This window comes from Hesperophylax consimilis, chromosome 8, assembly GCF_061612785.1.
Source record: "Hesperophylax consimilis isolate HC1 chromosome 8, BYU_Hcon_1.0, whole genome shotgun sequence".
In the NCBI taxonomy this organism is placed as follows: domain Eukaryota; kingdom Metazoa; phylum Arthropoda; class Insecta; order Trichoptera; family Limnephilidae; genus Hesperophylax; species Hesperophylax consimilis.
Window position 1 is genome coordinate 10,806,754 of NC_142843.1, and position 27,412 is coordinate 10,834,165.

At 33.3% G+C, this 27,412-nt stretch overlaps 1 protein-coding gene across 1 annotated transcript in view; it reads left to right on the forward strand.

Annotated features, from left to right (window-relative positions):
• The first annotated feature begins 22,593 nt into the window (after positions 1–22,593).
• The window catches only part of MICAL-like (protein), a 206,057-nt gene continuing 201,238 nt past the window's right edge, over positions 22,594–27,412 (forward strand). Inside the window, exon 1 of the mRNA XM_089634860.1 lies at positions 22,594–22,833. The gene's annotated coding sequence lies outside the window, so the exon portion shown is untranslated. The remainder of the gene's footprint in view (positions 22,834–27,412) is intronic.

Sequence of the window (27,412 nt, forward strand, 5' to 3'; positions counted from 1 at the left end):
CAAATCATGAATGTTCATATCATACAAAGGCAGAAAAAAACGATTATTCTGCTAAACTTTAGCCCTGTTGCACGAACAAAAATCACCATCCACCGTGCCTTTTTAAAAGAGATATTATAAATATAAATCTACTATGTAGGTACAATAACATGAAAAATTAAATACAAATATGCACTTTAACAAGTAGCACATTCGACCCAATTTTAGATAAATGATCTTATTTTAATTGCTACCTATTGGCTCAATAATGGCACTAGATGCTAATTTGCTCATTAAAAAGTGTAATCTTTTGGTTGGACTAATTAGGCACACAGTATAAATCAGTTACTGGCAGATTGCCAGGCCTTTGCCCGACATGGCAATACTTCAAAAGCGTCATCCTCGTGTCCCAATTTTCTTTTCAAATCATCTGAATTGCAAATCTTCGGCAATCTCTTCGCCCTGCTGATCTAAATTGTTTCCATTATATATTATCCATTTGCTGTTAGCATTCTAGTTTCGACTCGGTACACTTTCAATTGTCCATTTTTCAAGGTTTGCTAACAAAATTATCATAAACGCGACACTCTCTTACTTTCCTTCTACCAAAAGTAAAAGGTCTATTAGTAGTCTAATTGATTATTTCGTCGGTTCTTGTGTGCTTTACCTGCTACGAACAGTAAAGCAATAAGTTGGTTGTAATTACACTAATAGAAATTCTCTGAAATAATTTTATTAATATATAATTTTTTGTTAGTCATAAAAAAACTTTTTCTTTCGGTTGCAGGTGGGCGCACTAGAACTGCAATGTTTGCTTAATTATTCATTTTTACATGCTTTTATAACTTTCTAAATTAATCTAAATGTGCATGGATATACAAAAAATTAATATTAATTATTTATACCTAATTAATCAGTAGGTATGGATACGGATGTAGAACTCGCAACTTTTCATAATAATCGACAGAGCGTAGCATATTGTTTCAACTCGACCGTTGTGCTCATCGTCTGTCTGTAAATTTGTTTGTACGTTCTGTTTCCGTTTTAATAGTTCAGTAAACAATATTTGTTCAAATTTAAAATCAACGTACTTATTCGCATTATCTGCTTGAAGAATGTGTGAAAATAAAATTGTCATTTGTTATTTAATTTCTTTGACAAATTGTATAATTCCTTATTTGAATTTTTTTATATATGTCATATAAAATATATGGTTTGAAATAAAGTCGGTAAGTATTTAAGTACCCGCTTACAAATTTTATGATTTCAGAGGAAATTTTTGTTTTGTTTTATTAAATAACAGAAATTTATAAATATTCTTTTTTTGTAATAATAACAGATAATTTACCTATATAGCACTGTTCTGTGAAGATAACGGAACCCAATATCGTGAAAACGACGTGTTGAAGTTGAAATTAGTATTATAGCAAACTAGACTATTAGTATGGTAACTGCGGTAAACATTAAAATGAACGAGATGAAAAACGACGCTTCGATGGATTCAACATGTGGAGAGAATGGACAGGAATCAAATAATCAGTGTCAGGATAATGCATTGCGCGGATGGCAGAAGATGTCGGGAATGCTCCAGGAAAACTTTCACAGTTGATTCAATCAAATACTTACTTACGTTTCCGTTTAGATACGTCAAGAACCGAAGAGTATTCATGAAGGGATGTACGAATTTGAATTATGCGCGACGAATGAAACGTGGAAGATTTGCAGTGCAAATAAAATTATTCTGCGTTTTTCATGTATAATGACAGACCAACTGGCACAAACCCGTGAAAATCACGGGATGTCATAATTGTAGGATTGAAGGATTATAGGTCTGAAGCAGTCAACTCTTAGATCAGCAACATCAGCAACTGTAGGTAGACTGATGGAACCTAATCGCAAGCCAAATACTAAGTTTGGTGATCGCGCTTTCGAAGTATCTTGGGCCGAACGCTTGGAATAAACTCCCTCCGGAACTAAGATCCATAACAAGTCCAGCAGAATTCAGGTCTAAACTAAAAACTTACCCTTTTAAACTGTCATACCCTTAAATTAAATATTCCAGAGAGAAAGTCCAGTTATATCCAATTATGTTCTAAATCATGTATCTAAATTACGCTAATAAACAATTAGTTAATGATAATTAAGAGTTAATCTTAAGTGACCTACCAGGTAAGTGTTGTACTGTTTATTATCTCCATATATAGTTAGTAATAACATAGATCATTGTAGAAATGTATTTTATATTTGTACAGTGTCCTTGTGGTGATTTTGCACAAAAACGGCGCTGTACAATCATCCAAATATTATTATTATTATGTCATAACTGTAGGATTGATGGATGTCATAATTGTAGGATTTAAGGATGTCATAATTGTAGGATTGGAGGATGTCATAATTGTAGGATTTAAGGATGTCATAATTGTAGGATTTAAGGATGTCATAATTGTAGGATTGGAGGATGTCATAATTGTAGAATTGTAGTGCTTAAATTATATATGTATTTATAAAATATTTGCCTCAGCATTCAAAAAAATTTCAAGTATGATTCGAGATTTTCACAGAAAGTATAATAGTGATTTATTTTTGGAGTATTATGCCGTGTTGCGCCACCTCATCCTTCAACCAACGTTTCGGACAGCATCACAGTGTCCATCTTCAGGGCAGATGTGTAGTCCCAGACGAGGTAGCGCAACACGGCATAATATCACAAAAATAAATCACTATAAATATTGTCAATTTTCTTTAATGTAATTATATTTTGTCGTTGAAATATAATTACAGAGACGACCAGAATAACCCTTTGAATGAACACCATTAGTAAACTATAAAAATAATTTTCTAGATCTGTCAAACATTTGAACAAAAGAAATACACAGTGCGAATAAATTATTGTTAATTAATGAAACAATTTTTGTACCTTTTTTCGGTTGTCTGATATGATTTATACTTATCAGTTCCAATTTGGAAAAAGTTCAAAAAATACAATTTAAAATCACGTACGCACCCATGCATCGACAACCGAAATTATTAGTTTTAAAATTGAGTGCTTATGTTATAAGTTTAGTATGGAGTACTACTTTTAATCATAAGAAAGATGTTCGATTTATTTTTTTGAAAAGTCACAGATCCTAAAAAAATTGTTTAATTTCTAGATTTTACCTTTTCCAGAAAAATAATGATAAAATCTAACGTGAGACTTCTAAATCAAGAGCTCTTAAAATAGGTACTTAAATACGCCTAATAAATACGTTCGACCGCTGTTCTTTGCACTTTACAGAACAGATTTATATAATACATCCCAAAGACAACAAATAAGCATTGTGGCCAGACAGATTTGGGGCTGATTAGCTTCCCAGTTCCGGGAAGGGTCCATAACTCCGGCAGCCAGACGAGATGAAAGGATTATGGATGGACCAGAGGCTGGGACCGGACGAATCGTAAACCATCCAAATCTGTCAGGAGATAAAGAAATATCGACAAAAGTAACAGGATTTATCGCCGGTACGTTCCTCGGTACATATTTGCTGAAAGCTGAAGTATTAATATTCAAGACAATCACTGTACGTGCGAATATTTTGTGATGATTTATTGACTGAGGGTTTATTGAGAATGAGCAAAATGCTGTAATAAACCAATTGTTTTTTTTTTAAAATTGACCTTGGCATGCTCGGTGGTTTAAAGTTAAAATAATGAATATGACATTATTACAATAATTAAGGACTATAATACAAAAATATTCATCGTATGTAATATTTTGAATCGAGCAGCCATCAATAACACTCCTTACGTAGATGGCGATAAGGCTTAAATTCCCGCTACACACCATCCAGCTGTTTTGATTTAGGCAAGAAAAAAATATGGCCAAAAAGTGCCTTTTATTTTATTTTGTGGATGTTCAGGCATAAATATTTAAATGTTTTCCGATCATTTTATAAATAACTTAATTTACTACATTATACAATAAAATCACAACCGAAAATGGGTTCGTAAGTAGGAGATTTTGAACTTAAAGCAGTTTTCATAGGCCTTTACATTATTTTTTTTGGGCTTATAAAAAGACTTATCTAAAAAATACTCGTTTATTTCAAAGGCCAAGATGTATTATACTCGCGGTATTTATTTAAAGCATCTAAAACATTTCTAGGCGACCATATTTTCAAACCAAAAACACATGATTTTGCATTACTACGCATGGCAACCAGAGATGTGCTTTATTTCAAATAAATCCATTTCAAATGGAAATGCAAAATGGGTATTTTCCATTTTGCATTTTAAATGTTTTTCTAAAAACGATTTTGCATTTTGCATTTTAAATGCTTTTCTCAATGCATTTTCCATTTTAAATGCTTTTTTGCAACATTCTTCCTACTATCTCCACTCATCTTTTTTTCATAAGCCCCAAATATCAGTCGGTCCTCAACCTCGCTATGAGAGATAATTTACGTTTGTCAAGTTGCTCCCTGGTAGGAGCCCTGGCAATTAAGTGATACCATTACAAAAAATACTGAACATGGGGCCATGACGCTGTAATATTAAATGTTAGATAGCAGTTTCTATGTTTTTACGTTGGCAACATTAGTCCCGCGCAAATTTTTTGTGGTTTCATAATCCGTAGTCGTGGTGTTTTTGGATTTAACATCATGTAATATGTTTGTTCTAAATTGATGTCCATTATTAAATGACAAAATTGTTTAAAAATTCTATAATTATTTTGATTGTTTGACCTGAGAAACCATTTTGCATTTTCAATGCATTTTGAAAATAGGTATTTTGCATTTTGCATTTGAAATGCTTTTCTAAAAACCATTTTGCATTTTGCATTTTCAAATGGAAAAGTTTTGACCCATTTCCATTTTGCATTTCAAATGGTTTTTGGTACCCATTTTGCACATCTCTGATGGCAACGCCTTAATACGCAAATTAATAATTATTTTACTAATATTCATAATATATGTATATTTTTATAAATGTATGGTACATTTGTATTTTACAAAGTACATTATCCTTAGTTTTGCAACCATAATTGACGCAAGATTCCAAACTTCATGGCGCAAATGACGAACAAAGGAGGATGGTAAATGTATCGGTTCATTGTTTTATGGCTCCTGTCTTCCCCGAAACGAGTCCTGGGAAGATTCCAGATTCCTTTGCGGCTCAGCCCGGCACTGTACTGACTGTACCTGATCATTTATTTATTTTAATTTACTACCGGGTTGCCGCAAATCACTTGCTTGGGACCTACAGCAAACCAAATTCGGATGGCAATATTCTGCCTGAATTTCGGGTCCAGCCTTCAAATAAATATTCTGCCACGAGGGGAGATGAAAATCAACTCTTAATTACATTTACACTGAATACTGGAATATGTTATCAGCAAAAAACTGACCACAATTGACGCGCTGATGGAGAAGTAGATTAGAACCACTTGTACTTATCCAATTCTGTGAATTTACTTCAACGATTAAATGAATTGAAGAAAATCGTTGTAACCATAATACGGACAAATGATTATTTATCAAACCAGACGATTCATGGTTTTCTAATGACCAACTTAATTCATAGTAAATTGAATTAAAACTTTCCGTAGAGCAACCGTGTGACTGATGATCTTTTTGCTTTTCTAATTAAATTGTAGATTTGCCTTAAGTTAGAAAAGTAACTTACCAAATACGCTAAATTGAAATGTAAGAATGCGATCAATTACAATCTGATCTCTAAAAGTCTATATTGAGAGATGGGAGACAGTTCTACGAGCCAACAGTACCTATACCTAGTGATGATGATAATATAATACGAGTATATCACATTATGATAACTTATCATTTAATGGCATTCATTATAAACACTTGTTCAACAGTAGGGCCCTGTTAAACGCACTTTTTTCACACCAAATTTTCGGCAAAAAAATAAGTGTAAAGTTATAATATTGCGGAAGTAGATAGCAAAAAATTGATGAGGTATCCAGAAGACATTATAGGATCAAATCAACATTTTTTGTGTATTAGAGGAAACATGTAGATTTTAAATGAAACCAGAGAAGTGTGCCACGACAGATGTAATGGAATCCCACTCTAGTGGCTTAGTTAAAAATTGTTTTGTTATTGATTTTCGATGTAACGAAAATAATGTCTCCGTATGAAGATATCCTGCGAAGCTCGTTGAATTGACCCTCGTGTGTGCAGTGAGCTGTTTTGGTTCAACAATACAAGGACCTCTGCCCGTTTATTACGTGGAATATAAAGTATTTCCCACGTATTTAAAATACTTTCGATGCCTAACCTTTTTTCCAAATCTTCCCAAGTTCGGTAACCGAATTCCGCGGTGTTCGACGAAATTCGAAGAAAATCGGGGATGTTGGGGCAATTGGCCTCGTCATGTAATTGAGAATGTAAAATCCTGGAAACAATAATTGTTTTCATCCTGCCGCTGACTGGTATATTTTTACTACACATTGATGGCAAATGGAATTCCATTACAATTGGATATATCTAACTGAAAAATAACAGGTAGTTGTTTGTATACCACGAGTAAGCTAGCCACTGTCGTTGCACTCACTCTTGAGTCCTCATTCACATGTATAAATAATATAACAAACATAATCTCATGATATGACTGAACTCAAGTTTTCAAAAAGGGGCGTTCCCGAATCCTTCCATCAACTTAAACATAAAAAAATTGACACTCTTCTCTTCATCCATTCGCTGTTCAAGTCCAAACCTTCTAAAAGTAGCTTTTTAATTCTTATGATAATAATTCTTACCAGATCTCAGTCAAACTTCATACAAAATAATTTTGCCCCTACTGATGGATCGAATTCTCTGCCAGTTCCATACCTCACCATTGTGGACAGCTAGCTTCGCTTCTTTGGTCTATTTTTCGTTAGGGCCAACCGATTCCAGTCCTCCATTGGAGTTTCATGGATTTACCTACATTTACCTTTCTTTTAATCTTCAATTTATGATAAATTTACATAATTTAAAAAAAAGTTATAATATTCGATTATCCAACTTGGTCGATCACAATAATCGTCACTTCTTTTCACAAATCATCAAAACATTATTTTTTAAATTTACTTATCCCAAGTGCCCCTCTCCTCCAAAAACTGGACTTGTAACCATTTCCTTTAGTGGTTCCCAAACACCAAACAAGGCGACACGGCCCTCCAGTGCCCAAAGCACAGCACACAGATATCAGATCTGATGCTGCCGATGCCAAAATTCCGCTTGATGTTCCTTAATTTCCAATCATTCAATGTGAGAAAAAATCAACTAAAAAAATATATAACTATTATAATATGTTATTGGATAATTTGTATAGAGCCGTTATTGAAAAATCACATCAAAGGGGCTGCGATATGGAGTCGATATTTATTTTAAAAGACTGGAGAATTTAGGACTATTTAGGAATGGAAAATTTTAATGAAATTACATTAAAAAACTTACAAGTTCTTAGTTGTTTAATTTTTTTTACACATTTAGTTATGTACAATGTCGTGGACAGTAAAAGTGAAAGGTTTCTGACTTTATGGATATGACTATCTCAAAAGGTGAGTTTTAAGTTTAGCTCTAAATTCTGTCGAGTCTGTGATCATTCTATTCTACGTAACGTAGGCACTTACTATTGAAATCTATTTTTCCATTTTTGCAACTTTTGTTATTAATCCTTCTTTTTAATATAATTGATAAAATAGTGTTCATCATCTGTGCAGATGTGTGCTCTGCCACACGTACACTTCTGAGCGGCGCGGCGGTACCACGCGCCACTCTAGGCCGCCGCGCAGAAAGTGTCCGAAAGTAAAATAACGGTTTACAGCGCAGTCCATTGTGAGACATTTCTGCGCGGCGGCCTGGAGCGGTGCGTGGTACCGCCGCTCCTAAATGTACGTGTAGCATAACCTAATGTGCTTTTCTGCGTTTAGTTTTGGTGTAGCCGTCTAATACCCAAAGGAACGCTGTCCGAAACGTTGGATTTTTTTTTTACATTTGCTCCACACGGAAGGCCCTGAGGAAAGTAATTTCCATCAGGGGTCTTTTTGGGGTGAGGAAAGAGTGAACATTGATCTTCAAGAGACCCATGTTGTAGGAATGAGGAAACATAGAGACCGGAAAATCGTTCCTTAGTCGAGCGGTTGAACTCAAGAACAAATCGTAGTAGCGACCCGTTCTCATGCGAAAAATGTCAACCGTGTACATATGTTGACGCTAGTTCTTCGGAGCATCTTCCATTGTAATACCCTTAGAAACATGCACAGGATACCTACCTTACACCTCTGTTCCAAAGATTGCAATCCGTTTATTAAGATAGGGATAGTAGGACGAAGTACAATACGGCCTAACAACCCAAACATTAATCAAAATATTACTTTTGGCCGTGAAGATATTAAATCATATTTTATATTGCATTCATTAAAAAGGGCAATATTTATGAAAAAACTACAAAAATTTTGAGTAAAGATTGTCGGCCTTAGTGTTTTCTCCCTCTGACAACATGGGTCCAACAAGTCCCAGATTCATTTGACCCTTCGCACAGTATCTTCAAAGATTTCTGGCGTGTCTTCTCCATGGGTACCTATAATTAAAAATTAAATTAAAGTACTTATTGTAAAAGAACGCATCCCACCACAAAAATGTCAATTCCTTGCACGATAATCTGCTTTTATTTTACTTTATTTGAAGGATTCCATCGATATAATAACCGTTACTTACTATTGAAAATACTCCCTCGATGAAGTTAAAAGTATTTAGCACAGTGTCACACAAAGGAGAAAAAAAGATCGTGTGATGCTTTTAATGACTTCTAAATAAAGTACAGTAACGAAATAACAATCAAACTCTTCCTCTGCAAATTCAACAATATACCTACCTCGCTACCACTGAAGACACAAGCGATAAGCTCGAAGTAAGCTCAACTTTTCCTTATTTCTCGTGAAATGTATAAAATATTGAAATTTCATTGATCTGTTGGGTACTAAAGAGTCCAAAGGTCTCGTCAAATTGTCGACAGACATCTGTTTTCTTTCAAATCGGTATAATCATACTTCTGTGTATTATATATGTTCAGCGCTTGTTACAATTGACTTCGTGTCTCTGGTCTTCCAGGCTAATTACTGGGTGCTTAACGAATTTATTCGTTTATTTGGATATGTGAGATGCGACTGGGAATTGGGAATGCTGCCACTCTCCCACATTAATTTATTACCATTTTCAATTAATGTGCTATTTTTCTGTCAACTTTAATGCGATAATCTTCATTTATATCTTGTATTGTTATTGTTAGAATTTGTTTTTAATCAAAAACATTTGCAAAAGTTCTCCATTAAAAGATGTTTACTATAATGTTTGATTTCTATCCCAATTTCGAACTCCTGAAGTCAGTTGAACTATGGCCCACATCAATTGACTGAAGGAAGTGTGGAGGTGGAGGTGAAAGTTCTGATCCCTCGACATATTTAAAGCCATTTCAGGCAAAGTTTTGATTCTGGATGGTGGTCTTTCACCAGGGGAAATATGTATATAAATAGGGTATCTTCCTCTCAGGAATAACTCGCACATATAATTTTGAAATGTGTGTAAGTTTTGTGATTTACCCAAATTACTTTTATTGGTATCGTCTACATATTGTATACAAAAAACCTGCTTTTACTAAATTATATAGATTCCTTTAGATATTTATTTAATAATTTCGTCACACATGCAAAAATGGCAAACCAATAAAAGTGCTAATAACGATAATTATTATATTTATTAAAAAAAACATCCGTCCCATTTTCGTCGTTTACAAAAACAAACAATAATTTCAGATCTGAAATCAACAACTCGACTCGTTATTTGCCTTTCGGATATTTTTGTTGGAATACGAAGCGAAACAAATTTCTACCACGTTTCGGGCGAGCCAACAAAAAGTGACAAGTCGCATTAGACAGTCCGGAGTCCGGACACCCACTGCGAGCTGATATTGGATCGTCTCAAATGATCATCTTGCGTGAAAAAAACAACCCGATATCATATTAACGATGGGAATCTGTTAATGATGCGCCAAATGTAACAATGTTAGCCAATACGACTGGAAACGAAGATTTATTAGTTATTTTTATTGAGTTTTGATTTATATATAAACTATTAATAATAATAATTGGATAATTTGTACAGCGCAAAATGTTGCATAATACAAATTTTCCAATTGTATTCCAATGTTGTATTGTGAAAAATCACCCAAAGGGCGGTGTACAATTATGATTTCCTAGGCTCTATTTAATTTTAGTATTTACAAACAGATGAAGAAAAAATGCACTGACAGGTCACTTCAAATAAACACACTTTTATTAGAAAGTTTACGTAGAAAGGTTCAATAAGCTTGGCTATGTTAAAAGCACTATATTTGTTATTTTACCCTACATTATACTATTGATATTTTAGATTTATTAGAATATTAGTGGCAAAAGTAGAATTCATGTTTATTTAGGAGTGGATTTTTTTTATCAAATGACCATAAAAAGCTTTATAATCCTTAACAAGTAGATAAAGATCTAGGACAGTTTGTACAAATCGAAACTCTGAAAAAAGGATTACTTAGTTTCATTTCCACAAGCATGTTTGATTGAGCTTTTGCAGATTTTCGAAAGACATATAAATAAGTTTACTAAATAACAATCAATCACGCCACTCTTCCGCAGGAACACTCTTTATTGGTCCATTTGCTTCATCCACATTGATACAGCCTTATACACATTCTTCCGTAATTCCGACTAGATGTGAATCGTGTATTTGATGCATTTGATTGTCCATGTCTCCCTGTTGCGTCCCCATATTATCTTATTCATTTGTTAATGTGCTTAAATTGTGTACTAAAGTACTTAAATACTATTGTTATTATCGAGAACGCGTGTTTTATTTTACATCCTTGAGTGCTTGAACATACTAAATACATGTTTTCTTTTTTATCACACGTTGACCTGCAAAGCACTACCTACGCTTTCGTCCCATTTATAGAGGAGGTTAATATAAACAGATCGGTATAAATAATGAATGTACCCCTGAGTGAAAATTGCTTTAAACTAGCAATTTTATTTTAAATTCAAATGCCTACTTGACATCAATTAATTTGCAAGCAGCTGCCACCGCGTATAATGGGTCGAAAAATTAGCTCTGGTTCATGGTTCAACTCTATCCTTTGATCTGAGGTTCAGTGGTTTTTGGATTCTGCATGGAGAAAAATGATCCTATTAAAAAGTGATAGAATGCCAATTTCCCGATAGTATATTAGTTATTCAGAGTATATCGAGAACACGTGTTCTTTTCCTAATAAATATCATGATGGAATGCGACAATATTAGTTTGTCAATTTCAATATCAATTTTGTATGAACATATTGTGTTCCTCCGTTCTCATGAAGCATGAACATATTGTGTTCCTCCGTCCTCATGAAGCATTCGCTTTTAACTACAATGTTATATTGTAAGAAACTTTGTTAGAAACTCTGTCAACTCATTTGTTTAAGGCCTGCAATCCTGTTTTTTTTTACAGGAAAATGAATAATTTGTAATAAATTAACAGCATTTTATCAGTAAGTTTTCTCCGGGTGATTGAATTTTCAAATTCGAATATAGAAAAATCTGCTTGGCAATAGGATCAGATTTACAATATATTCCGAGTTAATGCTGAATAACCTCATATTATCCTGAAAGAAGAAAAAATAAGTAACTGAATAATTCCACTTTAATGATCAGAATTGTATATTCCTGAAACCACAATTCACTAAGATCAATTCTTAGTACCCAAAGATATTAGAAGAACGAGATATGCTATGTTGGCCGCCGGACCGTAGCCGGAGTACTACCTAATTAGGGTACTTTGAACGGTATCGGGACGTGTACGCACAGAAATCTGTTCTATGTATTAGTGCGGATACCTTAGCGCAAGCGAAGGTGTGCAGTAGTATTGGTGAACAAAACCGGCGACACTCGGCAAAACAATTCCACTCAGTACGAACTGCGCATAGCACATCTCGTTCTTCTAATATCTTTGTTAGTACCCCAACGTCCTCAGCTATCGAATGGTTTAAGAAAATATAGTTCAGTTCACATAAGAAGGTACCAAGTTAGGAAGTGGCGCTTTCGGGGCGTCAGGACCTAAACCGAATAATCTCCACATTCATTCTCCGAGCTAGCCCATGTTAGGTGTAGGTAGGAACCTTTTGTTTGCACAACTATGCAAATTCAGAACTCCCACATCTTTTGAATTTAGTTTTTCATAGTGGTATGTCCTACATTTCTGAACCCTTTCACAGTTAACCTTATCTGTATAATATATATCAGGTAAAAAGCATTTTGTGTTAAACTGAAGCTATAATTTATTTTTTGGCTTCTTACAGCGCACCTGAACTTATTTATCAACAAAATATGTATAACTCAACTCTTAGATCAGCAACATCATCAGCTGTAGGCAGACTGATAGAACCTAAGCGCAAGCCAAATACTAAGTTTGGTGATCGCGCTTTCGGAGTATCTGGGCCGAAGGCTTGGAATAAACTCCCTCCGGAACTAAGATCCATAACAAGTCCAACAGAATTCAGGTCTAAACTAAAAATTTACCTTTTTAAGCTGTCGTAACCTTAAATTAAATATACCTGTCTGAGAGTATCATTCTTGTTTTATCTGTAACACATCCTAATCACACTTTTCTTATTGGATTTACATTATTAGAAATTTGTCTTAAGAAGATGAATTCTGATCAAAACCTTGTACTGTAGAACCGCCTAGCATAAAATTTGCCTTTCCTCTCCTAAACACGCTCATTAAAGAACATAAATGCATATAATTAAAATAAATACCGGAAAGTTCCATTATGTCCTGTGCCGGCGAACCGTATCTAAATTTCTCTTATAAACAATAAACACTGTCAATCTTAAGTAAGTAAGTTTAATGAGTAAGATCAAGAAAGGGACGCGAAGAAAGTAGTGTAAGGAGAATATACGATGCAAATGTGAATGGTAGCAGAAGTCGGGGACGCCCGAGGAAGACATGGCACGACCAAGTGAATCAGATACTTGAGTCGGGCCATGTCAAGAGTCAGAATAATAGAAGAGTATGTATGAGACGATGTATGAATGTGAATGAGGCAAGGAGTGTGTGCCAAGCCAAAGTTATTTGGCGGTCCGTCCTCTCTGCCTAATGTTAGTTAGTTAGTTAACCTACCAGGTAAGTATGGTACTCTATATTATCTGCCTTTACAAAATAAGAATAATAACATTATGTACATTTGTGGAAATTAATTATATATTTGTACAGCGCACCTGAGGTGATTTTGCACAAAAACGGCGCTTTACAAATTATACAAATATTATTATTTAAGTGAGTTGCCAAGAAATAATATTATTCTTCATTTTCCTCCTTTTACCATTAGGTCGTTCCTTAACAATCTCCCACGCAGATTCTCCGACTCTGTTTGGAGGGATCTCGACCTTTCGATTAGGAATAAGGGCATTGATACCTGACACCGCACGATCTGCAAACAGCAATCTGCACTGTAAAAGGAAAAACATTTCGTATCTCTTACTCAGTCCGTTTGCTGTTCCTTGCTTCACCACGCAATCCTCAAAAATGACTATAGCTGATGTCGTCATTGGCATTGATCGCAAATCACAATCACCGGATGGAGAGATCACCAACCGGTATTCGTCTTCCCAAAAAGTCTATGAATAAAGTTTCATTCGCGCCACGTTTTTTTTGACCACGTCAGCAAAAAAAACTTCAGTCCGCCTCATTGGAATCTTGTCTTTAAACTATTATTAATAAAAATATGCCTGTCTGTAACTTCCGTTCAACTAGAATTTGTAAAACTTTTGCTTTGAATTAAAACTTAACCTTAATTTCAACATTGGAACTGATTTGCTGAGAATGAGGACGTCTCCTACAACGAAATTTCATGTTTCATCAAAAGGCTTGTCACATAACGGAATATATGCGGCGGCACTGCAATAAATAGAGTCTACATTCCTGGCAATATTAGTTTAAAATATCGTTTCCGTACGGGAAGTAGGAAGGAAGGTGTGGCGGCTGTTGATGTCGCCCGAATCCTCCCGACCGCGAACGAACTCAAGGAATAGAGTTGAAGTTGACCGGCCTCGTAACTGCTCCTTGAGTTTTTAACATCAATTAGTCAATTTACACGACTACAGATCATGATAAAACACTACTTACCGATGAAAGGTTATACCATCGCTTTCCCTATATTTTTCAGTACAATATCTCAGTGTACATGTAGGCATTTTGAAGTTATCGCCGGAGACCTGGGCGCGGCGAGTGCTCGTAACCGACTGATGCCCGTGATATCTCACATTGGACAATGAACCGATATGCGTGGCCTATACTTCGTGGCTCTATCTATATACGAGTACCTCAAGACTCAATGTTCGAATTAGGAATTGTGCTGAACCATTTCATACATTTCCCATTTTCACTTTCAAAGTCATTTCTATATAGGTATATCGAAAATATAATTTTACCGTCATTATTAACTATGAACATAATACATCACAAGACGACTTCCTACTTATAGACAATTCCGTCATTTTGACGGGTTTTCGCTATTATTTTAATTATAAAAATAAATAAACATTTTTTTATTGGTTCCGAGGTAATACGTATTTTGTGTTGATATTCTTGATCCATAAACATACATATATACGATACATAGAATAAATTAATGTTTTCAGCCACAACACTATTCATTGGTGACCGGTTGAGGAAGAACCCTTCGTTTGTTAGTACCAGTCAAACTGGTTACTTTTGCCAAAATTAAACAAATTATTTGTTGTAAACCGTTTTTACAACTGACCGGTTTTTACGGAAGACCCCCCTCTTCCTCAATCTGGTAACTTTTACCCCGACAAAGGAATGGTCTATTATTTTTAATTTATAATATTTTTTGAAAAACCAACAATTAATAACTTTATATTTACACTTCACTGGTTTATAAGTCTTGGTCATCCGGGCCCAGAGACCTTACTGCTATACTTACCATGAAGGTCATGGTCATCATATATTATACCAAATATATAAATGTCCATATAACCTACAATTAAAATACTGATTCCGGTTGTGACTCTGTCTGTAACTCCGGTTCAATGAACTCAAGAACTTTTGCTTTGAATTTAAATTTCATTTTCTAAATTGGTAGTTTATGTTTGAAGAATTCAGACAAATAGTAAAGTACTTACCACCTACTAAAATCTTTTTAACACAATTTTTTTTTGATTCCCATTTTTTTAAATCGGGACTGCCATTGATGTATTAATCCTATTTAGTTAGATAAGACACGAAGTGATAAAAATGCTTCCACTTGTTTACCTCTAGTTAGTCCCTACGCTCTAACGCCGAACGACCGGAAACTACGTAATCCGGTCGTACGGAATACGTTTTGACTACATATTAGTACGAAATAGCGGCTGTATAACTAACTATCCCAGGATTTTTCACGTTGTTGCGATAATAAAATAATAATTATGGTCAATCAATGTACGTAGCAATGATTGTCGCATTAAGGCGATGCCATACGTAGTAATGCAAAATCATGTGTTTTGGTTTGAAAATTTAGTCGCCTAGAAATGTTTCAGATGCTTTAATTAAATACTGCGAGTAGAATACATCTTGGCCTTTGAAATAATCGAGTATTTTTTAGATAGGTCTTTTTATAAGCCCAGAAAAAAATAGTGTAAAGGCCTATGAAAACTGCTTTAAAGTTCAAAATCTCCTACTTACTAACTCATTTTCGTTTATGATTTTATTGTATAATGTGGCAAATTAAGTTATTTATAAAATGATCGAAAAAAAATTAAACATTTATGCCTGAACATCCACAAATTAAAATTAAAGGCACTTTTTGGCCATGTTTTTTTCTTACATAAATCCAAACAGGCGGATGGTGTTAAGCGGGAATTTAAACCTTATCACCATCTACGTAAGGGTTGTTATTGATAGCGGCTCAATTTAAAATATTACACGACGTAGTGGATCGCCTTAAATCATTTCGATACAATTTCTATTCTTTTATATTTATATAACAAACAAAAGCACGTTGGTCTTCTTCTTCTTTTATTGTATCTCACAAGAACTGACCCAACCAACAGTAATCCTCCGAAAATCAGACAGCCTCGCCAATCAAAAAAAAATGCAGACCTCTGATTAATGGACGCTGTGAAAAGGCAGTTAACGACACGGCTACTGTGTAAGGCCATAATATTATCGGTGTATCTAATTCGTCGCGAGGCCTTTGGTTTATATTATACACTATACACAATGATCATTGACATCGCTGCCAGACCGACTGGAACCGTACATTATGGCTATAGTCTGTGAACCAGATGCCAGACTATCATCTGATTGGGGCAAGTGAATAATCATTGTTCTGGGACCTCGTGCCCGCTGACACGTCGACTGATTTTTGGGTTGTATATAGTATAATAATGTTTTTAGATGATTGATGTCGTGGTGGTGGTCAGTGACGGCCTTCTGAGGAAACCTTAAACATAAGGGAAGAGATTCAAAGGGAATCATTATTCTTACCAAGTCGCCATAGTAAAAATACAATAATTGTGCAGCGATCGAAAGAATAACAAAAATAACTCAATTTAGGATTACGACGAACTGAAACGATTAGATACACTGGTCGACATTTATTTTTTTAAGTGCAGTCTGTTAAGCATAGCTAATTTTTTTATATGTATTTAGTATCCATAAACACGAAATTAATCAAAAAAAAATTTGATAGGTCAGGTTTTTTTATTATTTAACAAAGTTTTTTTACATTATTCTTCCATAGTGTGACGGGTACTTACTTTAAAAAATTTCAAAACTAATTCAATTTATTTTTTTTGCTCCTGATTTGCGCTTGTGAGTATCTTGAAAGTCTCTCTGCAGGGTCCAGCAATAGTATGCTAGCATAGGTCGACTCCACTTTCCTTGGTATCACTTTTCCATAGCCGCAATGTCCTGAGGAAATCGTTCGCCGTGCTCCCCACTGACATCTCCAATATTTTCGGGGAAAAAATTCAAATGAGAGTGAAGGAAGTGTATTTTTAGTGACGTGTTACATCTCATATTTTTATAGGCCATGAGCATTTCAGACACAATGCTTATATACTCTTTCATGTTTGCAGCATGACCAAGTGGAATGGATGGTCAAAAAATAAACAAAATCAATGATAACTCACGAATAAATATGAATTAATACACATTTTAGTAAAACTTAAAACCCATAAAAACCTGACGTGATAGAAAAAAACTAATCACACATCTGAAATCAACGTGAAATTTGGTCAACGTGTCAGATTTGGCTACTTTCGTTAAAGGGACAAAAAATGTGTTGACCAGTGTAATTGATACTTAGTTTCCTTGAATAAAAATAAATAACTTTGTTTACACCACTATTTAATCAAAATAATATAAATACAGCGGATTTACAAATAGAAAATATTTAAATTTAGGAAATTAGGAAAAGTTTTAAATTAAAAAAAAACAACTTCAACAAATGTTTAGAAACTTCTATAATGTGTGACATTCGACAAATCACAGAAGAGGGTTATAATTTTTTTTTAAATACATTATAATTATAATATATAATATTTTTCGGCATCATAGATATTTTGAATCTAAGCAAATGTGCAGACATTGATGTATTATATTTAGATGAGAAAACATAGGTTCCGCTGTTTACCTCCAACTGACCTCCAACACTACCAACGCTCTAACTAAAACTACCGAATCTGGTATACGCTTATCGCGTTCTAATGGTGGAACAAGTATCGACAAGATGTACGAAGTAGCGCCTGTAATTGTAGCTCTATGTGTGTAACGATATTATAATATATTTTAGTTCTATCATGACATGCATTTAATAGAAATACGCGAGTAGATACGTATCTACTATATTAGCCAGTAAATACGTGAGTAGATAGGTATTTACTATATTTTAGCCAGTAAATACGTGAGTAGATAGGTATTTACTATATTTTAGCCTGTAAATACGTGAGTAGATAGGTATCTACTATATTTTAGCCAGTAAATACGTGAGTAGATAGGTATTTACTATATTTTAGCCAGTAAATACGTGAGTAGATAGGTATTTACTATATTTTAGCCAGTAAATACTTGAGTAGATAGGTATTTACTATATTTTAGCCAGTAAATACGTGAGTAGATAGGTATTTACTATATTTTAGCCAGTAAATACGTGAGTAGATAGGTATTTACTATATTTTAGCTAGTAAATACGTGAGTAGATAGGTATCTACCAAAGATATTAGAAGAACGAGATGTGCTATGCGCAGTTCGTACTGAGTGGAATTGTTTTGCCGAGTGTCGCCGGTTTTGTTCACCAATACTACTGCACACCTTCGCTTGCGCTAAGGTATCCGCACTAATACATAGAACAGATTTCTGTGCGTACACGTCCCGATACCGTTCAAAGTACCCTAATTAGGTAGTACTCCGGCTACGGTCCGGCGGCCAACATAGCATATCTCGTTCTTCTAATATCTTTGGTATCTACTATATTTTAGCTAGTAATTTTTTTTATTACTTCTAGGTATGTAGTTTTAAAATTAGATTTGGGTGTCAGATTTATTTACAGGTGTGTCTTATGAGATTCTTTAATCAATATTTTGTTTGGCTCTCATATAAAAATCCTCTTCCAAAAAAGAGTGTGTCATAAAAGAAAACCTTCCTCCGTGTAGAAATAAAAACGCTAAAAAATATGATTACGTAATAAATTACTTTCACAATACAAACTTTTTTTTCAACATACTGCATGTTAACTACAATTTTACTACTTTTCTACAACTCTTCAAAGTTAGTTATTTATTTATTTTATCTAATTTGTCCAATTATTTATAACATTATAGATTGGGGTCTAGATCGTTGTATTTGTACCGTTTACACAATGTATTTGCAGTGACAAAAACCTTGTAGGAAATGAAAAACATATCGATCTTTTGATTAACTTCATTTAGGACGTACGTGGCTCTCCCCACGGGTGAGTTCACGAACAAATTGGCGCGGCTCGCTCTACAATAAATGAGGTTATGGCGACGTCCTCCAGAGTAAGATTCTGGTAGAAATATTATAATTTTATTTGAGTCAGAATCTTATTGTTAGATATGTAGCCGTTTATGTAAGAGTATTTTTATTTTTTTATTTGGTACATTATTTTTTACAATTTATGTTTTTCAGTAATGTAGGCCTCACTGGGTGGCTTGCCCGTGCTGAGGCCTTCATTTTATAATATGAAAATCTAATCTACATATTACATTTAAATAGAAAATAATAAATTTGAAAAGAAAATAATAAATTTAAAATTAAAAATACGAAATACATTTAAAATTAAAAAATAATACAATGAAAACAATCTTGTGTGTTTGTGAGTGATGTGTGTTTATATTGGTTTTGTGTGTTACGTGTAGGTTTTATTTTTATTTTATGCTATGACATTTTGGTAATATTGTCTTTTTTGTTCTTTAATCCATTTTGTAATTTTGTGTGTGCATTTATTTTTACTTTCCTCAATTTTAATTTCAAGTTTTACACTGTTGAAAGCTTTTATAGCATGGTATTGGTAGTGTCTTTGTCCAAAGCTTGAATTTACTGTCGGAGTTTTTATGTATTCTTTGTACGCTTGTCTAACTGGTCTTTTAGTGCTATTTTGTGTATGTTGAAATTTATTTTTTTGTCAAAAATGTAGTTTAGTAGTGTTTTAACGTATAATTGGCGTATATCTAGTACGTCACAGCTGTTGAATATTTGGTCTGTATCAGTCAGTCTATGTTTTTTTAGTATTATCTTTAAGATCGTTTTCTGTGCGGTTTCTATGTAATTGATAGCCGAGTTTGTTGCTCCTCCCCAAGCAATAATTCCATATTCTATTATTGATTGGCAAAGTGCAAAATATATTGTTTTCAATTGTTTTATTTCATATATGTTTAGGAAAATGTGTATTGTTTTGAGAAGTTTATTTGTGATTTGTTTGATGTGAGGTATCCATCTAAGGTTATGGTCAATTACGATTCCTAGATACTTTATTTGTTCTGTTTTTTCTAGATCATGTATTTTTATGGTGTTTGTGTTGTTTTTTGACTGTCCCGTGCTATTTATACTGTATGTTGTGAATTTTGTCTTTGATATGTTAAGTGCCTAGCCATGTTTTCACTTGCGAGATTCCCAAATTCGCTATGTTATATACATTATTCCAATCCTTACATTTGAAAAGTAAAACTGTGTCATCAGCATAGCTAACTATTTCACCGCTTATTTTCATGCTGCAAAGTTTATTTATGTAAATAGTAAAAAGAACGGGCCCTAGTATGCTTCCTTGTGGAACTCCATATGTAATCAGCAGTGGTTTACTAGTATGGTTGTTACTTTTGACTTGTTGAGTTCTGTTACTCATATAACTTTTTAATAGTTGAAGTTCCTTGCCTTTGATACCCATGTTTGCTAATTTTTTAAAAAGTGAAATGTGGCAGATTGAGTCAAAGGCTTTAGCTAAATCTAAATATATCGCTATGCATTTGTACCCTTGATCTAAGTTGCTATGTATATAATCTATTGTACATGCCAAGGCTTCTTTTGTGCCTATTTTGTCTCTAAATCCATATTGGCTATCCGAGATTAATTTGTTTTCTTCTAGGTATTTTATAATTTGGTTTTTTAATACTCTTTCGAAAATCTTTGAAAGCGAGTTTAACAGAGTGATTGGTCTATAGTTAGTTATTTCGATTTTGTCAAATAAATATTATATATTTACTTATTTAATAAAATAATATTAAATAAGTTCATAAAAATACTTTCACTTTTTGTAATGTGCTATAAAAAGGTGCATAAGTAAGTAAATAGTTACGCAATAATAAGATTTAATCATACATTGCGTTTTAATTGTTTTAATATGATTATTTCCTGTTTTCCACTAACAAGGATGACACAACTTTTCCGGCTTGCTCCATATCACCATAGCATTACCATTTCTCGAAGGTAGAGACCACTATATACGCATCGTTCTGCCTCAAGACGTTTTGTTGCAACAGCTGCGATGCACTTGACTGCACTTCCCAAAATGTTCAGACTAGAAAAAAACCCAATGCAGTTTGTATCATATCATACTGCGTTGAGAGGCCCTTCAACCCGAACAAATATTTAACATGATTGTAACTTTAGTCCCTTTGCAAGAATATTACAATGTTATGTATCATTTCAATTGAATAAGTTGTTATAACAGGCATAGGAAGTTTGTTTCGTTATCGAAGACAGCAAAAACGTGCTTTCATAATAATATTATGTATTTTTATCATTTGTGTAGCGCTACTTTTATAAATATATATTCTAAATGAATATTGCTTAGAATCATTTTAACTATATTATATAAGAGTATGAGGAAAAACAGTAAATGTGTTTACTTGCATCATAAAAATAAACCGGCGTGATCTGAGCTTTGACGTCAATAAATTTGTTCAGATTTTTTATATCTGAACTTTCTTGGGCAAAGTCACTGTTATATAGTCAGAATGTCATTTCCATCATAAGCTGTAGAGCTTTGAAATATCTATTAACTTGTTTTTTCTATTATAATTTCATTGTTCAATGAGGGAAAAGTGTAATTTTTTTAAATATAATAAAATAATAATAATAATAATTGGATGACTTGTATAGCGCCGTTTTTGTGCAAAATCACCTCAAGGGCGCTGTACAAACTTATAATACATCTCTACAGTGATCTATGTTATTACTTAACTATTTATGGAGATAATATACAGTACAATACTTACCTGGTAGGTCACTTAATAATAATAATAATAATACCTGGATGACTTTTATAGCGCCGTTTTTGTGCAAAAACACCTCAAGGGCGCTGTACAAACTTATAATACATTTCTACAGTGTTATTACTTAACTATTTATGGAGAAAATATACAGTACAATACTTACCTGGTAGGTCAACACTTGAGATTAACACTTAATTAACATTATAATATAATTGTTTATTAGCGAAACTTTTGACATAATTGGAAAATTGAATATAACTGGACTTTCTCTTAGGAATGGTATATTTAATTTAAGGGTACGACAGCTTAAAAAGGTAAGTTTTATAATATTTAATAAAGCTTGAAAAATATCCGTGTAGGTGTAGACAATAAAATGAATGTTTTTTTAATAAAACCGTGAAATGTAAAGATTTTTAAAAATACAATAAATAATCATCAAAATACGTAGGACCTTCATTGAAGGATTATTTGAAAGAATAAAAAATCTAATTTCGGGAAAAATTTTCAGGGACTATGCGAATCACAGGTAACAATAGTTTGCTTTCAAAAAATAGAACACAAATTTAAAATTAGTGCGAATAATCATTTTTTTATGAAATGCACTGGCGGCGTTCGTAATTTTCCTCCGGCTTGCATTGCATTTGCTCTTTCCCCCTCACATAACGCGAAGCCTTCAGTCATCCCGCGTCTCCCTCACACTTTCCCCGCACCCACCGCTGTTCTAACGTACCGTTTACGAACGCGGCAAGTGTTCTGTCTGTGCATCGTTTGTTTACAAATGTCATTCTAGCTTCGTCCGCCGAGCAAAGCGCACGTCCTTTATATCAAAAAACCGCTGTTATTTTCTACGAGTGTATTTTTCATTGAATGAAAATATTTTTTCATTTGAAAATTTACTAGTGATTGCTATCCAGTGTTTCATAAAATATTAAATTTTGTGGATATTATTTTGTGAAATTTTTATTGTGATTTTTATATTTGCGTGTCAACGATTCTGCAACTTTGCAGAATTTGGAGTGTTATTTTTGTGAGAAACAGAAAACAAACGTAAGTAATTTTAGATTTAACTGAGAAATTATTATTTATTTAAATTGGAAATTTAAAAATATGTTGTTGGCTTTCTAGTATTTGTAGTTTTTTATTCAATGAAAATAATATGCACATTTTTAAATTCACTATTAATAAGTTTATTGGTTTTAAATTCTGCCGGTGGTGTAAAAAATGATTTTTCTCATTGTATTAAATATTGTTTAATACAATGAGAAAATTAAAAATTTCTATGTAATTCGGGAAAACAAAAAAATCATGTGTTTTTTATGTGTTCATATTAGCTATTTAAAAAATATTACTCGTAAAACCAACGCCATTATACTTACACCATTGCATAAAACACAGCTTTTTCCAAATCTGAAAAGACAGAGATTTTGCTGCTTTATAAAAACAGACTTCAAAAGCAAAAAAAAAAGGTTTATTAAAATATTCTTATCATTCCCACATAATCATCCTTATCTGTCGTGTGACAAGCTCGGAGAGAATCAGCCACTTAAAAGTAAACAAATATCAAATCACTATCAAAATATGCACTCCACTTCCAAGAAGGCATCCATTCGTTGTAATATTTTGTGTAAAAAAATAAACAACTTTTTAACCGACCAACAGAGTAAACTGGTTCATATTCCAAACAGGGACAAGTGCTACATATCTTAGTTAGGACATGTATATTTTTAACTAGTTGTCCAAAGTAAAACCGTGTCAATATCAAAAGTTAATGAAAACGCAACACTTATATATTTTATTTTTTTTTGGTTTTAGGCATTTCACCCTGGCGGGCCTATTTTGCTCCCCACATTTTTTAAGCCAATTTTTCTAAATAGTTGTAATATTGGATAAAACCCGAAAACAAAGATTAAGTACTGATTTATTCTTTATGTCCTTATTCAACTGTTTACCCCACAAATCTGATCCTTTTACAGCCAACAGCCACAACTCATTTCAAAACGAATATTTTTTATTGCCATTTATTTTTATTGCCACAAACTTTAAAACTTTCACAGAATATATCCTGGGCTACGAGAGCCACTTGAAGTGAAATGACACAAAACTGCGCTATATTAATGATGTGTTATTAATATTATTCAAAGTTATGGTAAAAAACTCAAATAGATAAACTGTCGTAAGTTAAAAAATATTAAGACACCGAAATCCCAATTGCACAATAGTGCAAAAAATCATAATTTTAGAATTTACACTCGTGTAAGTTTTTCTACTTTATTCATATTTAGTAATGGATTTGATTTTGTTGTGAAGAGATGCATTATTTTATAATAATATAGCATACACATAAATCATTCTAATTCCTTTATTTATGATGCTTCCTTTGGTGAGAGAATTATTTAATCTTTCCCATTTTTTGTCAAAATTCTCAGAAAAGTGTCCTAGGACCACAGAAAGATTATTTCACATTTCAAGTTGTATAAGTACAAAGAACCTGAGTCGGGTTTTTTTTAATATAACGTGTCAGTTTTATTAATGACCAGTCTAACCTAACTCCGTGCGACCCACAGCGGGGAATTGGCACCAACACAAAAGAGATAAACAGATATTCACATATTAACACTTGCACCATTTTTAACATTGCAGTTTACTGCCGCAAGCCCTTTCAATATTATGCTTTGTGTTGATTCACAATAGTGCAAATACTTACTCGTCGAGTAAGCAACTACCTTTTTATTCTTGAAAAGAAACCAGAAACCTCCCATTTTAATGATGATCTAACGAAAATATGGTCTTCAATGCTGATTTTTATGGCCATTATTACACTACTTTGAGTGTCTTCAATAAGATTGGTTTATAATTTTGAGCAACAATATGCTAGTAAATTGATGTTTAATCATAATAATCCAATCCAAACATATATTTTTTTTGAGAATGATTTTGTCAGCAAATCGATCAAATTCAGTTTGTTGCATGATTATTTTTTTTTAAACTTCCGATTTAGTTGTCCGGGTTAAGTCTTCCCCAAAGGAAAAACTTAACCCTTCCACTCACTTTTCCACAAATGATCAGCTAGTCAATCAACACTATGTAAGTGCATTATATAAGTAAAATAAATACAAAACAATACAAGAACAACAACACGTCAAATCACCAGATATCAAATGGGAAAAAAAATTCACCGTCTCCAGATATTTTCATATCAGAGGGTTCGGCTCGGTAGAACTTCTAACAGGGCCTATAAATCCTACTGATCCCTCAACATAAATATTTAAAAAATCTTTTGTTATCCTACATGTATTCAAAATGACCGACTTTTGCATCTTTATATATAAATTTTTTGATAGATCTAATACGCCTAAATTTTTAATTAGAGAGCTAGGTATAATGCCAGTAGCCGAAATAACGAATGGTAATATTTTTATAGTCTGAGAATGCCAAATTCTTTTTATTTCATTTCCTAAATCTGTGTATTTTCTTATTTTTTCACTAACAGATTTTTGAATATTACAGGAATTTGGAATAGCAACATCAATGATATAAGTTATTTTTTTAATTTTGTCATGTAAAACTATATCGGGTCTATTATGACTAATCGCTCGGTCTGTTAGTATAGTTTTATCATAATATATTTTATAAAATTCGTTTTCTAAAAATGAATTTGGTTCGTATTCATAATATGGTACTACATTACGGCAGTCAATCAAGTTATGTTTAATTACCAAATTTTGGTGAATTATTTTTAAAACTTGATTGTGCCTAAATGTATACTCGGACGGTGCTAATATAGAACATCCCGATATAATATGTTCTATAGTTTCCGGAAAAGCCAAACATTTTCTACACAAATCATCAATTTGATTTGTATCTTTGATTATCATAATTATTATTTTTTTGATAAATTAATATTTTTAAAGACAAGATTTTATTTATGCATAACACAAAGGATCAAGATTTTATTTATGCATAGCACAAAGGATAACAATTATTCAAGCTCAGTGGTCAGAGCTTTCGACCGGAAATCGAATGGACACGGGTTCGAGTCCCGTTGGCGTCATGTATTTTTTATCAGGAGATTTTTTCAATGTGGATGAGTGTTTCAGGCGAACAATTATTGCTTATAAAAATAATTATAATGATCATGTTATATTAATTGATCAGGCAGCAGAAAATTTCATTGTGATATCTGCTGAAACTGCAAAAACTCGCAAGCTGTGAGTGCAGGTGTCCTAAAATATGCATTCAGTTCGCATGGTCATTTACATCATGTGCTATGAATATATTAAATTTACATTTTTCTGCAAAGAAAAATGTAATAATTAAGCGAGTTTTTCACATCGCAAAACATTTATAAAAATATATTGAAACATATACCGAAACCAGGTAGTAAATAGGTACTAGTAACTAGATACTAGTATATAAAATCTGTGGCAATGGTATTTAGTAAACCATTTTAAAATCGTCAATTTTAATGAGCCTTGCGAAAAGGGTACCAAATACTATTATAAAACGTTAACCGAGTTGGTTACGAAAGCGGCACCCTCGCGGATAGCACCAAATTGTCGCTTTATGAATAAATTTATGAACGCACGTTGAGTGGTCCCCGTCCTGAACAATGTGCGGAATAAAGACAGGTGAGCGATCACCGATCACTGATCAGGTGGTAGGTACATTAGCCAGTATTCAAGTACATTGTACAGTTACCCGAATAATTTGGAGTAGATACAACATACAACGTCACACAAGGGGGCATCGTGCAAGAAGACAGACAGGTGAAGAACTTGCACATGGTGTGAACCGACTTCTGAATTTGAACGTATTTTGCTGGTTTTTGGTAAATTTGACACATTTGGGATGGTTTTTGTGGATTTTATAGGGTTTGAGCAAAGTAGTCAAATTTTTACTAGGTTTAATAGATTTGATAGAAACCACATCATATTATATTATAATATGATTAATTATGTTATGTTCGACTCAATTTGAAAAATATTGAATTGATATAATTACTATAGTATTAGATCGATTCCTAATTTGACTCAAGTCTTCGCTTTATTATTTCAACTGAGTTTGAAATAATTTGACTGAATTTGATACAACTTTCTCCGAATTTGACTCCGAATGACTAAGTTACGATGAGTGTTGTAGCAAACCGTTCTGGATGGAATGACAAAAGCATGCCCATGACCGTCACAATTGCACGAGTTTATACACACAATTTCATAGGTTTACCTACTGACGAACTCGATCTTGAACTCTGTCTTGACCCAACCGAGGACCCATAAAACTATTTACCCCTCAAAATATTTTCTTGAAAACATGAACAGTGTTTTCGACAAACAATTTACGATGAGTGATAAACAATTTTGTAAAAGTATGATCTGCTAATCGTACGGCAATTATTACAAATTATATTATAGTTCCTATAGAATTGATTGTTTGCAAAAAAGAGGAGATAAGCAATTAATACGTTATTGTCTAAAATTATGCAAATAATATCTCAGTAATAACACGAATGCAATACATCAAACTAACACGCCGATCTACGCCTAAAAGGCGTTCTACTTCCTGTCAATGATACAGCGTATCCAAATTCACTTATTTGCATGAATTCAATGGGTAATTCGTGATGAAT